Here is a 16368-nt window from a genome sequence, read left to right on the forward strand (position 1 = left end):
CCCCATCCCGCTACATCCCATTTTCTGAACCCAAACACAACCTCTCCAAGCAAGTCTTCTTGTGGAATGTGTTGTAAGAATATACTTTAAAGACACAAATAAGGAAAAACCAGAGATGGCTTCTATTTGAAACGTTTCCATCGGCAAACTTGCTCTTGAAAGTTCAATTTGAAACTGACTAAAATCCTCTAACAAGGACTGATCAGGGCTTATTGCAATACAATTCTTCACTGCAATGGTGAATATTCCCGAGTATCCAAGTGCCTGACACACCGTTTCATGAGTCAGGCACGTATGATCCTGGCCTGTTAGGAAGCCACTGATGCAAGACCCAGGACCCACTCTGACCTATAAATGGGGCTTTTCCCAATTATCAAGTCATGCTTGAAGATCCTTGTCCACCACGGTTTGTTATTACAAAGACCAGATGGTACCCACTCAAACTGTGACCTCTCAAAACATAATTACTATTGGCAATGCTTCTGGAAAGAAGGTGGGTCAAAGTTCAAGCCCACAGCACTGGGAGGATCTGTGGTCCAAAATTCTGGGTCTGTCCCGGAGATAATTCCTTCTTGGCACAAGGAAACGTTGAATATAGCATCCTTTCCATGAGTGTAGGGTGCGTTTATTTAAAATTCCCTGAGTGAAATATTTGCCTGGTATTTTCTTCAGTATAATGTAGGGCTTGAGGCCAGAGGAAGAAGAATGAGTGGGCAAATACAGGAAAAAAAACTTGGTCATAGGTTAGTAATTGTTAAAACCTAGGTTGGGGACATGAGATTCCACTCTACTCTTGTAAATCTCGGACTTTTTCCATAATACAAAGTACATTTAAAAAGCATAGGGCGGGGCACCTTGGTGGCTCAGTAGGTTAAGCCTCTGCCTTCAGTTCAGGTCATAGTCTCAGGGTCCAGGGATCGAGGCCCGCATTGGGCTCTCTGCTCGACAGCAAGCCTGCTTCCCCCTCCCGCTCTGCCTCTCGGCCTACTTGTGATCTCTCTCTGTCAGATAAATAAATAAAATCTTTTAAAAATTAATTAATTAGTTAATTAATTTTTTTAAAAACCATAGGGCATAATTTAGTTGGGTATTTGTGAAACTATTAGTGTTGGTGTGCAAGCTTCTGAGGAGCTTGCAAATATCCTATGAACAGAGACAGAGACAGATGCCCAAATCATCATAGTGCTAAGCCCACAGCCAGGGCTAAAATAACACAAGGAAGCTAATGCCTATTGGGCAGTTTCTTTGCTCAAGGTGCTTTTTAAAGTACTTTGCATGTAGCCTTTCAATTAATTCTTATAATAACCCTTGGAAATAGCTATTAACCAGGATTATCTCCATTTCGAAAATGGAGGCACAGAAAGGCTTAGTAACTTGTGCAAGGTCACACTGCCAATAAGTGGTGGAGACAGGATTTGACACCAGTAAGGTGGTCATTGCATGTACTGCCTCATAAGATGCCTTGGAGAGCACAGAGAAGTGCAGAACTATCTCTGGCTGGAGAAGCTTAGAGAGGCTTCCATGAATAGGTGGCATTTAGGGTTTGAATGAAGGTAACTGGTGGAGTTAAGGGGCATATTTAGATGAAGGAAGAGAGGCAGGAGGTGCAGACATGTTCAGGAGGTAGCCTAGACACGTGAACTGGGAGTTAGAGACTGGGATAGGGGCAGCATTCCAGGAAGGCTTCATGGAAGAGGTGTGCATGAATGGTTGACACAGGTTGCTAGGAGAAAGGAGAGATTTTGTGATTGGGTCGCAAACTGGGCCCGAGGCATAGATGAGGACCCTTCTCCCATTGCATCCAGGGAGTGTGTTTTCCTGGGGGCTCTGGGAGTCTTGAGTCCAGCACCTGCTTTTAGCTGGAGCTGTGCTTACTCTCAGGCCAGTATGAGCCTCTGGCCAGCTGTGCAGCCACCAAGGCATGCCAGTTTCTTCGGATGTTCTCCTCTGGGCATGGACACCAAGCCAGGACCATCTCTGCTCAGCAGACCGGGGACTCTTAAGAAATGCTAGTTTTAGCTGTTCTGAAGCTCCGACAAAGGACTGGTGGATGCTGACCAGCAATGAGCTTGTTCCTGCCGCACTGGTAGCCTCAAAGGCAGCTTAGAACTTAGAAGCAATGGCTGGGCAGAAAAATGCAGCATCTCTCCATCATGGGCTTTGCATTGCAATGGGAAATAGAAAACAAAATGCCCTACAAGGGCCACTCTCCAGCAAGCAAGCACTGTTCTCCTGGTTGGGAAACCGAATTTAATAGTAGAGTGTCTCTCCTGGGCTCTCCTCACACTTTAAACTAGCTTATCATCCCTTCTGCAATTCTTTGGTAACTGGTTTTCCTCTGAGTGCACATTGCTTCAGAACATATTCAAAACTCCCAGCCAAGGACTGTTTATGAAAGCAAACTTCATGCATATGCAGAACTGCTTTTAGGGGATATGTATATTAGAATTTCTTGCCCTGTGCTTAATTTGATTTTATAGGATTATTCCTTTTTAAGCAGAGCAAGTATATTTATTCTACTGTGAACCATTTAATAATTACCTGCAGTATCCAAGCTCCAGGGAGATAGCTGAAACACAGTTGAGAAATTTGTAAATGGAGTATAATTTCCTTCTAGCTTGTAATCAGAGAAATACAGACCGCCAAGCAAAATAATAATATAGTCATAGTAGGGGTAACCCAGTTTGCAAAAAGGTAGAAAACAATCCATGTTTAATAAGCATCAATAATATGCAAAACAGATATAACTTATTTCTTGTGTGGTATCAGCATCTAGCTTTACTTGTTTTTCCTTGCTGACACTCAACCCATATTGATTGGCTGGTTGATGGATGGGTGGCAGACCTTCTCGGCCATGCCTATGCGTTGAGGGCCCTTGACACCTGTCCGTTTTAGAATGGCTTACTTCTTCCAAGGTTTGCAGCCCACACTTTGTCAATAATCTCCCAGCCTTGCTTGCTTTTAGGTCAATGTTTGGTGATGCATCACAGATCTGTATTCCATTACTGTGCTGCTGTCCATAAAACTCCCTCTTGCATAGCATTTCTTTGACAGGCATTCACCACTGAAATGTCATCCCTGCCATCGGCAGAATTTATGGGGCATCACAACGGTGCTGCACGCTCTCTCGTGAGCCCTAACGAGTAAGAGATTCTGGATGAGAGGCAATTCCTGGCCACAAAGAGTTTACTATAAATTCAGAAAGGGAGAAGACATTTATTACTCAGGCAACCAAACTGGGGGTGAACAGAGGAAGAAGGGTAAACAGATGCTGAGGGATATGGATCTCTACGTGAGCTCAATTGATTGATAGCATTAGTTAAACCTTCAAATAAGCAAGATTCTCAGTGGTTAACTTTTTTTTTCTTATTAGAAGTCATATTTCATTTTGAAGAACGCTGTGCAACAGGCCAAAAAAGAACCTGTGAGGGAAACAGCCATTTCTGGTTGGATATTTACACGTTGATGGAAACTGATGCTTTACCCGGGAGACACTTAATGGTGGAGAAATAGACGAACACCTTTCCCTCCTGTCTTTATGAATTAATTCTGAAATCAGCTCCTGGCTAATCAAATTCAAACTGTTTTCAAAGACCTAATCTAACTCCTTCTCTCATGTGAGCTTTGAGACAACCTCATAAGCCGATGTGAGCGCAAATGCTACCCCTTGCCATTAACTATCTCTACCCAAACCGGAGCATAGTGAAATCCTACATAGTTTAATTTTGTGAGCCGCTAGGAGCCATTGGTGAAATACCATACAGTTGCTTTTTTAAAAAATTTCTGGTTCCCTACCTGCATTAGACAGATCTTCATTACTTAGATTTTTCCCCTCAGTTCAAAGAAATAGACATAACACAGAGGAGGGGGTTATGGAGAGAATTACATAGACTGTAAAAGACATCTCTGTATGTTGGTGTAGTCATTTCTACCTTGGAAACTAATATTATGCATGCCATATGGGGGACTTTTATGGCCCTCAGGTAGCAATAATTCTTTCCTTAAGGAAGAAAAATACAGCAGATTATGATGGACAAATGTAGTGTTTTAACTGGTTGGAATAGATAAAGTGATCCCTAAATAATTTTCCCCATCTGTAAAATGGGCCTGAACTCCACCTAGACAGTTTCTATGCAGGACTATATACACGCATATATGGTACTTGGTTCAGAGCATGACACATGGTAGGCATTCCCTAAATGACAACAAATATAATTGTGAAATTCAGCAAAGGGATGTCTAGAGGAGCTAAGACAGAGGTTCTCCAACTAGCTAGAAAATGGAGGGTTTATGCCAAAGGAGTCAATGGATGACCCAGCTATGGACAACCTCACCCACCTTTCTCAGCCATTCAATCTCTCATCTGAGCCTTTGACAAAAATTAGAAAACAGTAGCTCAAGGTTAAACTTTCTGGCCAGGGTCTGGTGCCTGTGTTTCTGCACTTCTGATTGAAAGAAGAGTTATATCCAAAGATGGCTTAAATGCATGAAACAAGGTTGATTTGTGGGGAAGATTGAAGCGCTTAGCATCTAGGGTGAGAAAGATGGAAAGCCTCTTTACTTCTCCAGAAAGTACTGAGTGCTTGCCAGGTGACTTGGGGTTTTCCCCAGAAGCAGTTGTACATGCTGTCCTATCCAGCCGTTTGGGCTTACCCTTGGAGAGAGCATTCAATATAAGCCAGGAAACATGAATGACTGAGCCCTGCACTTCAGCTCCAATATATCTAACATGAAAGTATCTTTCTCCAAAGACATGGCTGAAAAGACTGTACCTAGCTGCTCTACAGTTCTCGTTGTGTAGGGATCTGTAGACCTAGGGAGACTGGAGGCTAGAGACTCATGTCCATGAACCTGGCCAAGTTGCCCACTGGCTTGCTTATCTCCAATATCTCTGTGAATCAAGGGCCCTAAAACCTCATTATAAGCTTTGGCTGTGGGATATAGAACTAAGGAATCCATTAAAACAACTGTGGAGCCAACAACTAGGAAAGGAGCCCAAAGGAAGAGAGAGAAAGAAAAGGAAACAAAAACCCTCCAACTTAATAACCTACAAACTAACATTCCACAGTATCTGGGGGAAAAAAACCCACATCAAACACAATTTAAAAGTCAAGATATGAGTTTATATCAAGTGCAATTAATTTTATGGAGAGTTTTTTTTATTAGTTTCAGAGATAGAATTTAGTGATTCATGGCTTGCATATAACATCCAGTGTTCATTACATCAAATGTCCTCCTTAATGCCCATCACTGAATTATTCCTCCCCACCTCACCTCCCCTCCAGCAAACATGTTTGTTTCCTAAAGTTGTGGTTTGAGAGTCTTGAAGAAGACATTAAAGTAAGTTATATTTAGTTTTCTTAGAGGAATAAGTGCATGGATAACATCCATTTTAAAAGAAATATAAATGATGGAGAAACAAGCAAAAATAAACATGAATATGAGAAGGAAACAATTGCAATTGGGAAATGTAGCCTCTGGAATGAAATCCCAATGAATGTGATAAAATCTAGCCTGGGTGCAGTTGAAGAGATAATTATTGAACTGAAGATAACATTGTTTATTAAAAACCTACAGCAAACATTCTTCTTTTTTGTGGGGAGGGAGAAGTAAAGTTGACATACAGTGCTGCATTAATTTCAGGTGCACAACATAGTGATTTGACAACTCTATACATTAAGCTGTGCTCACCACGGTAAGTATAGTCACTATCCATTACAATGAAACACCATTACAATATTATTGACTATACTCCCTATGCTGTACCCTTCTCTCCCACGATTCATCCATTCTATAACTGTAAGTTTGAACCTCTTAATGCCCTTCACCTATTTTTCCCACCCTCTCCCCTCTGGCAACCTCCAGTTTACAACATTATTCCTAATCTTGAAACTTTGATGGCATTCTCTTTAATTCTGGGTGAAAAAAGAATGCTTCTTATCATCTCTTTTATTTGATACCATGCCATATCTCATACCCAATGAAATAATTATAAACCTAAGAAAAGATACATGAGAACATTAAGGAGAAAATTTAAAAAATTAGAAAGCATTCAAGAGGTCCTGAATGAATGGAGCTGCCTACTAAGTTCATGGATGGAAAGAAGGAAAAATATAAAGATATCAAGTTAATCTGTTAATTCAATGCAATTTCAGCTAAAGTCTCAAGACTATTTTTCTGTGAAACTAGCCCAAATGATCCCAGAATTGATAGGGAATAGCAAAGGGCCAAGAATACAGTAAGACAAAGGAGGAGGAGAATGATTATAAAGAAGAAATAAAAGAGAAAGGAAAGATGAACCACAACAGCAAGATGGGAAAATTCTGCCTGGCAGATGACAAAGCATTACAAAACTGTAATAATCATGAGAGAGAAGGGTTAGCCTGGGGAGAGGAAAAAACAATCAAAGAAACAGAAGAGAAAACCCAAAAGCAGACTGCCATACAAAAGAATCTTTTTTTTTTTTTAAGATTTTATTTATTTATTTGACAGAGAGAGACACAGCGAGAGAGGGAACACAAGCAGGGGGAGTGAGAGAGGGAGAAATAGGCTTACCACTGAGCAGGGAGCCAGATGCAGGGCTCCATCTCAGGACCCTGGGATCATGATCTGAGCCAAAGGCAGACACTTAACAACTGAGCCACCGAGGCACCCCAGTACAAAAGAATCTTAATAAATGACCAAGATGGCAATAAAAAACAATGAAAAAAGGATGGCAAAATGATACTCAATAAATGCTGCTAGTTATTCATATGGGGGAAATAGGTGTTCACCCCACACACTGAGCATAAATGAATTCTAGGAGAATTTTTTTTTAAGATTTTATTTATTTGTTTGACAGATGGAGATCACAAGTAGGCAGAGAAGCAGGCAGAGAGAGAGGAGGAAGCAGGCTCCCTGCCGAGCAGAGAGCCCGATGTGGGGCTCGATCCCAGGACCCTGAGATCATGACCCAGGCTCTAGGGTGGCTCTAGGAGAATTTTTAATTAAAATGTAAGAAAACATCTTTATGATTCTGGGCTAGGGATGGATTTCTTAAACAAGACACTAAACCACAAGGAAAAGGATAAGTTTAAGAAAACAAAGTAAGGGGCGCCTGGGTGGCTCAGTGGGTTAAAGCCTCTGCCTTCGGCTCAGGTCATGATCCCAGCATCCTGGGATCAAGCCCCACATTGGGCTCTTTGCTCAGTGGGGAGCCTGCTTCCTCTTTTCTCTCTGCCTGCCTCTCTGCCTACTTGTGATCTCCGTCTGTCAAATAAATAAATAAAATCTAAAAAAAAAAAAAAGCAAAGTAAAAATTATACACTTCAGTTCACAAATCACAATAAACAAAGTTAAAAGACAAGCCACAGACTAGATAGGTACAAGTTCTATGAACCAAAATGGTTAGTAGCCAACATATACAAAGAAGAGCTATAAATCAATGAAAAAAAAAATAGAAAAAAAAAGGGGGCCCAAAGTTATGCAAAGATGATTAACAGGACACCTGAGCTAATTCACATATGAAAAGATGCTCAACATTCCTAGCAATGAGGAAATTGCAAAATAAAAAATAAGATACCATTTCACAGCATTTGGATATGCACAAATGGTCAAGTTTGATGATACTAGGTGTTGGCTCTCTCCCTCTCTGCAGGAGGTAATATATATCAAAAAAACGTGTTTTTACCCTTACATACATACCCAGAGGAACTGCCACACATGTGCACAAGGTAATAGTGTAAAAAAAGGTTTCTTCTCAAATTATTTGTAATGGCAAGCCAATTGCAAACAACCTAAATGTCTAAGACTAGGAGTATGAATAAGTAAATCTCAACCTATTTATAAATGGACTACTACACAGCATCACTACACAGCAGTAAAAATAGATACACCAGGGGTGCCTGGGTGGCTAGGCTGTTAAGCAGCTGCCTTCTGCTTAGGTCATGATCCCAGAGTCCTGGGATCAAGCACTGCATTGGACTCTCTGCTCTAGAAACCTGCCTCTCTCTCTCTCTCTCTCTCTCCCTCTGCTTGTGTTCCTTCTCTTGCTGTGTCTCAGTCAAATAAATAAAATCTTTTTTAAGAAATAAAAATAAATAAATGCACCAGAATTTATGAATAAACCTCAGAAATTCAAGTGAAAAATGCAAATTTTAGAGATTATATAATATATAATATGTATAGTATATATACATATTATGTATATATGTACATATATATGTGATATATATGTGTATGTATATATACATATTATGTATATATGTGTAATATGTGTATTATATATTATATATTCATATATATATGAAACATTTATATAGAGTTTGAAAACAAGCAAGTAGTGGCTTATATGCTTATGTATAGCTGATTATAAACTAATTGCATGAAAACATGCACATGCATTCCAAGAATCAACTTAGTATAGTAGTCACTTCTGAGGAAGTGAAGAGAAGTATGGCCTAGGGAAGGGTTTTGATTGTATCAGTAAAGATTTATTTCCTTAAAAAAAAGTATATCAATATAAGATACATGGAATGTACCCTTGTAATTACAGACTCCTTTGGTCATGTGAATATCCAGAATATCTTGACTAGTAATGCACAGAAATATGCACTTTGCTTTGCTCAGGAAGGTGGGGATCAGGCCAGAGGCCATAACTGTACTATGTATTTGTTCTGCCATTTTGTTTTCTTGTGTGACCAGAGTTTCCATGACAAATAGGGTACATGTTCTTCATTCTGCCTGTCTTTCTGTTCCTTCAAGGGTTAACTTTCCTCAAGACATACACTTTAAAATTTAAAACTATATAGTCTATAATAGAATGAAGATAGGTATAAGGTCGAAAGAGATTTAATTTACCCTCATGGGTAAACTGAAGGTAACTTAAGAGAATGACATTAGAAGTGCTCGTTGTATCACCAAATCTTGCTGAATAACACCCATTTCCTAAATGTCTCTTGAATCAACTTCCTCTTTTCCCTGCACACCGCTGCTGCCTTAGTTTTCACTCTTTCCATCACAGCAATGGTTTTGTCTTCCTGCTCTCCCTGAGAACCAACTACCATTTTGTTAATTATATTATGTGTGATAATGACATTGTAGTTATTTAGTATTCTATCATTTCTTTAGAGATGTATTAAGCAGTTTGAACAAAAAAATATCTATTTTTCTTTAAGTTGATTAACAAAAAATGTTTAATCAAATACAGCATAATATTAACTGTACATGTATGCACAAGAGTAAAGAATAAAAATAACCAAATATCTATCAATAGATGGCCAGTTGAATAAAAGATAGTATACCCACAAAAAATCTAAAGTAGGGAAAACATTTGGCTTTGATAAAGTTGGGTGGTATGAGATTGGTTTTGTTATGCACTGAATTTGTTGGTATTTTAAAAATAATAATAGTAAACTGAGCCAAAATAGAAGCACCAATATGTCAGTCAGAGCCAGTGCTGTTAACAGAACCACTTCAACCCACCAGCCTTAGAGTGTGTATTAAATTTGCCAGTGCCCAGGTGCCCTCCCACATACCACACAAACCTGAGAAGAGGGTAGGGAATAAGAGATCAGACAAGACAGACTTTTTCTCCTATTCTTCCAAGGATGGCCTTCTTCTGATCCTTGTCACCCAACATCCTTGTGGTCACCCAAACATCTCCTTAGTATTTATGACACCCTTCAAATTCATTTATTTCACTTACTTACCATTTGAATTTCTCCTTCCAGAAAAGATATCAAGCAGGAGCTACTAATATGCTAGAACCATTCAATAAGAATAAAATTAAAGTTCACCAGTTCAGGTTATTCCAGCAGCTGTAATAAATGCATCCCCAAATCTTAGCGGCTTAACACAATAAAAGTTATTTATCATTCACCTACCAGTTCCTCCACGTATTCTTAGTGGAACAGCTACCCTTCATGTGGCAATTCAAGGACATGAGCTTCTTCCATCTGTGACACTCCTTTCCAGAGTCACCATGCTTGTCCACATTAAATTGCAGGAATGGGAAGAGCATAGATAAGCACTCATGGGCAGTTTTTATGCCCGGAGGCAATAGGCCTCCCATGTGCCCACATCACATTAGCATAATGCAGTCACATGACTGCATGGCAGTGCAAGAGAGGCTGGGAAATGAACCCTAACTGGATCCCAGAAAGAAAAGAAAATAAGCATCTTCTGCCATCCCAGAAATCACGTTGCAAAGTAACAGACAATGCTGTACGAGAAAACTTGAGTCGAAGGTATTAACAAATGAATTAGCTAAAGAACCAGTGAAAACCGGTTATTAGTCAGGATCCTCCGGAGAAACAGGACCAATAGGGTATGGATATAGAGAGAAAGAGATGATTATAAAGAATTGGCTCACACAATGATGGAGGATGGCAAGTCCAATGCAGGGTGGGCTGGCAAACTGAGGACACCCAGGAAAGCCAGCATTCCAGTTCAAGTTTTTTTTTTTTTTAAGATTTTATTTATTTATCAGAGAGAGAGAGGGAGAGAGTGAGCACAGGCAGACAGAATGGCAGGCAGAGGCAGAGGGAGAAGCAGGCTCCCTGCTGAGCAAGGAGCCCAACGTGGGACTCGATCCCAGGACGCTGGGATCATGACCTGAGCCGAAGGCAGCTGCTTAACCAACTGAGCCACCCAGGAGTCCCCCAGTTCAAGTTTAAAGGCAGTTTGCTGGAGAATTCTCTCTTGCTCAAGAAGGGCACTCTTTTTGTTCTATTTAGGCCTTTAACCAATTGGGTGAGGCCCACCCACAGTATAGGGGATAATCTGCTTTACTCAAGTCCATTAATTTTCTTACCCAAATCTCCCACACAGAAACTCCCAGAATAATGTTTGACCAAATATCTGAGCGCCCGTTGGCCCCACCAAGTTAACACATAAAATTAATCATATTTTTTATCTGCACTTTTCTGTTAGGAATAGATGGTAGTCAAGGATCATCAGTAAGAGCAAGGGTTTGGAAGCAGCAGACCTGAGTTTGAATTCTGAATCTGCCTCCTAAGTGAAAAAATGGCTCCTTATCCTGATGCCTCAGATTCCTCTTCATTAAAATGGGGACAATAGGAACATCTTGGTGGCTCAGTCAGTTAAGCATCCGCCTTTGACTCAGGTCATGATCTCAGGTCCTGGGATTGAGCCCTGCACTGGGCATCTTGCTCAGCAGGGAACCTGTTTCTTCTTCTGCCTGCCATTCCCCATATATGTGTGCTCACACTCACTCCTTCTCTCTTTGACAAATATATAAAATCTTCAAAAATAAATAAGTAAGTAAAATGGGGACAATAACAGCTTATTGTGAGAAGTGAATATACTAATGCATGTACCTCTCTCAGCACAGTGCCCAGCCCATGTGTATCAATAAATGAGAGTCATTGTATTCAGACTACTCAGTATATCCTACAGTCTGACTTGAATAACATACATAAAGAAGTTCACGCTTTTGGCTAGAAACGACCAGAGGGATGACCAAATCACTCTAGTGAAAGGCCAGCAATGTGGAAAGAAGGGATGTGCCTGGGCTGTCTCTCTGGAGATTCCCAGGGTCTGAGCAGTGTCTCAGGTGTTCACTTGGACACCTCCATGGCCACTGCAGCTGTTTGAGGAAGTCCCAATGCAATCATCATGGCAACCCAGGTTTGAACCGCAATCCCCCATGGGTTAACCATGGGTTGTCCCTCTAGCCTAGCTTGTCCACGGTCTGTATGAGTTATCCCTTGCCAAGGAATGTCACATAACAAATCATCCCAAGACTCAGGAGCTCAAAACAATAAACACTGACTATTGCTCACACATCTGTAGGTCAACCGGGCAGTTGTGTTGTTCTGGACTGAGGTCAGCTTTGTGACGGGGCTTACAAATGCATCCCTGGTCAGCTGGCAGGCTGGCTGGGGGATGACCAGCTTAGAATGGCCTCTCTCACATGTCTGGAGGAAAGAGGGCTGCCAGCCAGTGGACCAGGGGTAATGGTCTGCATGGCTTTCATCATTCAATAGGCTCATCTAGCTTGTCCACATGACTCTTGGGCAGGGTCTCTAGAGAAAGAGAAGAAGCTACAAGTCCTCTGCAGGGTTAAGTTCCTCATTTCCACCACCTTCTTTTGGCCATAACAAGTCAGAAGCGCAGCCAGATTCAAGGAAGGGAGAAATAGGCTTTACCTCTTCACGGAAGGAGCAAGAAAATCACATTGCCAAAGACATGGCCCCAGGAGAATGGGGAGTTGGGGGTCTCTTTGGCAATGCAACACATCTGTGACTCCTGCCACTTGCCTCCCTCCCACTGACCCTAGTTAGAAGGTGGCTGATTGAGCAGTGGATCTTTGTTCCTCTCCCCTTAGAGCTCCACGTCTGACAGACTTCTTGTTTATTCTAGAGGCAGGAGGGAGTTACTGAACATTCTTAAGAAAGTCATGAGGCCAAATGAAAATGGAATTGCAAAAAAGATTTTCCTGACATGCAGGGGAGCAGGCACATGTGTCTGAGACAGTCAGAAAGGCAGAAGAGAGGGGAAGGCATTCGAGGCAGTGAGAACAGAGCCTATGAAAGCCCCCAGGGCTGTGGAAAGACATGGGGTCATGAACAAAGATAGGGAACCTCCACTCATTGTTTATAATTAATTAGTGTTGCCTAATTTAGCAATAAAATGTTCCTTCCCACATGTTCCTCTGAGGAGTCCACAACATTTGCCTCGTACTTCAAGGCCACAATTAAGAATATGGGAGCATTCAATGCCTTTAATCTGCCCATGCCAGTTCACACACATTCATCCTCTCACCTTGGTGGGCAGTTTGATGGCAGAGCTGGAAGGGAATTAGGGCAGCTCAGTAACTGAGCGTTGGTCTCCAACCTGGCCCAGCTGCCTCGTTGCTGTGCTCCTTAGGGCTGGCACCTCTGAAACTCAACTCTGACATCTGTAAAATGGGGCAGTACCTTCTCATAACCTTCCTGAGAGGATGAAAGGGGGGTGAGGCAAGAAAGACACTGAGCATGCTCCCTGGTAGGGAACAGCAGCCCAGGAAGTGGCAGGTGGGTATTTCCCTATGTCCTTCTTCCCCTAGAACAGGGTTCTACTCAGTGTGGTCCCCATCAGTGTATCCATGTGCTTCGTGAATGCTGGCCAAGGTCCTGACTCTCCAGGCCAGCCCTACTTGGACCTTGCAGGTTTGAGAGATGAGATCTTGACAGGGCTGATAATTAAATAATAAGGAAATGAATGCTTGGCCAAATTAGACATGGCAATGACTCTTTAAGCTCTTATTTAAATATTTATTTGTGCAGCATCAATCATACAGCAAGAAAGCAAGCCAAATTTAATCAGTATCCATTACAGTTCCATTTTAAAATATGCATGTACCTACACATGAAGGAACATGTACTTTATATGTGGTGTGTACATTATGTAAGTATATATTTAAACATATAATATATGGATTATATAAAATGCATAAGTATGTATTAATAAAAATATTTAACTATATAATTATGTACTTAAATATGTACATTTAAAGTATATCTATGAATCAACATAAAGAGTGTACATATTTCAGTATATATACATATCCAAACATACATGTGTGTACACATACATGTACACATACACACATGTGAGTGTGTGTGTGCTTCCACGCTGGTTTTCGCAGCTTTCTTTAGCATTTCGTACAGCATTTGGGATATGATAGCCACGAAAGCCACGTCCATAGTAGCCTCTCCCATCAAGTTAAACCATAACTGGGCCCCTTCTCAAAAATCTCAAAAATCTCCTATGCAGTCCATAGAAAACTTAGAGACCAGTACATAGTAGTTTGCACAGCACAGTGGTTTTCACAGATTTTTTTTTTTTTTTTTACCACAAGGGCCGTCCTCTGCAGGATCTACGAGGTTTACTTAGACTCAATATACAGATTGCATTCTTGCTCCAAAGGGAATTTGGAGCCCATAAGATATGTAGCCCTTTTGGAAGCAGCATCTACTTTAGCTCATATCAAGGGAAAGAAAATAAGAATATATATATATATATATATATATATATTTTCTCCCCTTCCCCATCCTTGGGTATGATGTTTTTAAGAGCTGCTGTGTTAGCTTTGCTTGCCCCAAGAGGATATTGCAAAGAATATACCAGATCATGCAGAACTCTGAATTCCTAGGGCCACCAAGCCAGTAAGCTCCCTTCAGCCATGTTTTCCTTATGTACGGCATGGCTGGAACAGTGAGTGGAGAAGCCAGCCCTTACCATCCCTTCAGCAGGTTGCACAGACGCTATTCCAGCAGCCTGGATCACGTGACCCATTTACTTCTTTAGCTGCTTCCTTGACCATCAGAACAGACCAGTAATCTCAGATACCTGTACCAGTGGAAACTCCCACATTTTGAATGCTGGTTCGGGTTAAGACACAGCATCCTGATGGACTCAGAGTTTACGTTTGTTTTGGTTCTCTATTGGGACTTCACAAGCTACCCGAAAACACAGCGGCCTCAGAAAGAACGAACATGTATGTTCATAGACCCGTAAGCTGGGCAGGGACAGCCTGTCTCTCTCCACCTGTCGCTGATTGGGGTGATCTAGCTAGGTCTGGAGGAGGACGGTGTCACCCCTCATGTGTCTGGAGCCTCATCAGACGTGTTGGAACAGCAGAAATTGCTGGGTTTCAATCTCCTCACATGCCCTTGTCCATTCATAGGCTAGCCCAAACTCCCCTACATGTCCAGCAGAGGCAAGCAGAAGCTGCCTGCCCTCTTATGAAGAGATACAGTTGTCCTTCCACTGCATTCTAGGGGTCAAAGCAAGCCCTCAATTCAAGGGGAGGGAAATGCACACAGTAGGACTAGAACTATTTAGAACCCTTTGGTAGAAGGCAAGAGAGAGCAAAGAAAAGGGAGAAAATGGATGGTGTCTGTTGCAGCTAACATTCTAGAACATAAGCCACGGAAAGACCTTGCTCAGAATCCTAAGTCTAGGCAAACCTTGGAAAGATTCTTGAATAGGGGGGTTCTTAATCTGGTCAGCCTCAAAGGTTCTGTGAACCCCTTGAAATTGCATGCAGAACGTTAGCAGTGTATGCTTTCTTATTCCCGGAGGAAGGCAGGAAACTTCAACATTCTATAGGCCCTCAAAGAAGGCTATATTCCAAAAGAGCTAAGTCACCGTGATTCCATAACTGACAGGCAGCGTTACACACCTGTGTAGAGAACCAGCCTTGAAAATTACTAGTAGCCCATGATGTAGGAAAGACATTAGTGTTTGAAGCCGACGGCCAAGAAAGAATTCTTGAGACGTCTTTGGTACAAAAAGGTGGTTTTATTAAAGCATGGGGACAGGACAAGGAGGAGAAAGAGCTGCACTGGGGGTCATGAGGAATGGCCCTTTGTATACTTTCAAGTTGGGAGGGGGTTGGGGATAGTGTAAGCCTCCCACGATGCTGAGGGGGCTAGCTATTGTTAAGACAAGGTCATTTATTACTGTTTAGAAAAAACTCAATCATGCCCTTCAGATGTATTTTGGTGGGTCGTATTCTTGGAGGATGATTGCCGACCTATGTCTTGGATGGTGAGGGTTAAAGATAAAGGAAGTTTCCAAAGGAATTTTTAGATGTTAAGGTGGACTTACAGGAGCCTGAGGGTTGGGCTGGGATTGTCTTTTTTTTTTTTTTAAAGATTTTATTTATTTATTTGTCAGAGAGAGAGGGAGAGAAAGCGAGCGAGCACAGGCAGACAAAGAGGCAGGCAGAGGGAGAAGCAGGCTCCCCGCCGAGCAAGGAGCCCGATGTGGGACTCGATCCCAGGACCCTGGGATCATGACCCGAGCCGAAGGCAGCCGCTTAACCAACTGAGCCACCCAGATTGTCTTTTATCTTTAGTAAAGTATGAAGATCCAGGCGGTGTAGTCTCTAAAGGACGGTCGCTCTTCGTGTTTCCAGGATTTGTCAATGGGCTGTAGGGAGCAGGGACGTTTGACAATTTTCCTTCTGCCTTTGTTTCCCATGTCAGCCCATAACTGTAGTGCTTCAAACAAAACAGAAGTGTTCTGACCAGCACAAAACTGTCACAGAGTCCTTGGTTTTCACTGGAAACCTGTAAGTGTATTTTCTGTTGGAAGATACTTCAAATTTTAAAGTAAAGACCAAATCTCAAGGTTGGAAATGCTCAGAGAAGCCTCTTTATGGTAGAGACAAGTCAAGGTGAAGACTAGGGGGCGGGGAAAGAGGAGAAAGAAAGAAGCTACACAGATAGAAAAGTGGGTGGACCAGGTGCTTGATACCATTTTGGAATGTTAGTGAGGTCCAGAGCCAATGGTCAGGAAGGAATTCTTGAGACATCTTGGGTGCAAAACTGTGATTTTATTAAAGCACCGGGACAGGACCTGCCGGCAGAAAGAGGT

General features: G+C 41.8%; 1 protein-coding gene across 1 annotated transcript in view; it reads left to right on the forward strand.

Moving 5' to 3' along the window:
* PCSK2 (proprotein convertase subtilisin/kexin type 2) overlaps window positions 1-16368 on the forward strand; it is a 278454-nt gene that overhangs the window by 202561 nt on the left and 59525 nt on the right. The gene's annotated exons all lie outside the window — the stretch shown is intronic.

The sequence above is a fragment of the Neovison vison genome, chromosome 8 (assembly GCF_020171115.1).
Source record: "Neovison vison isolate M4711 chromosome 8, ASM_NN_V1, whole genome shotgun sequence".
Classification (NCBI taxonomy): Eukaryota; Metazoa; Chordata; class Mammalia; order Carnivora; family Mustelidae; genus Neogale; species Neogale vison.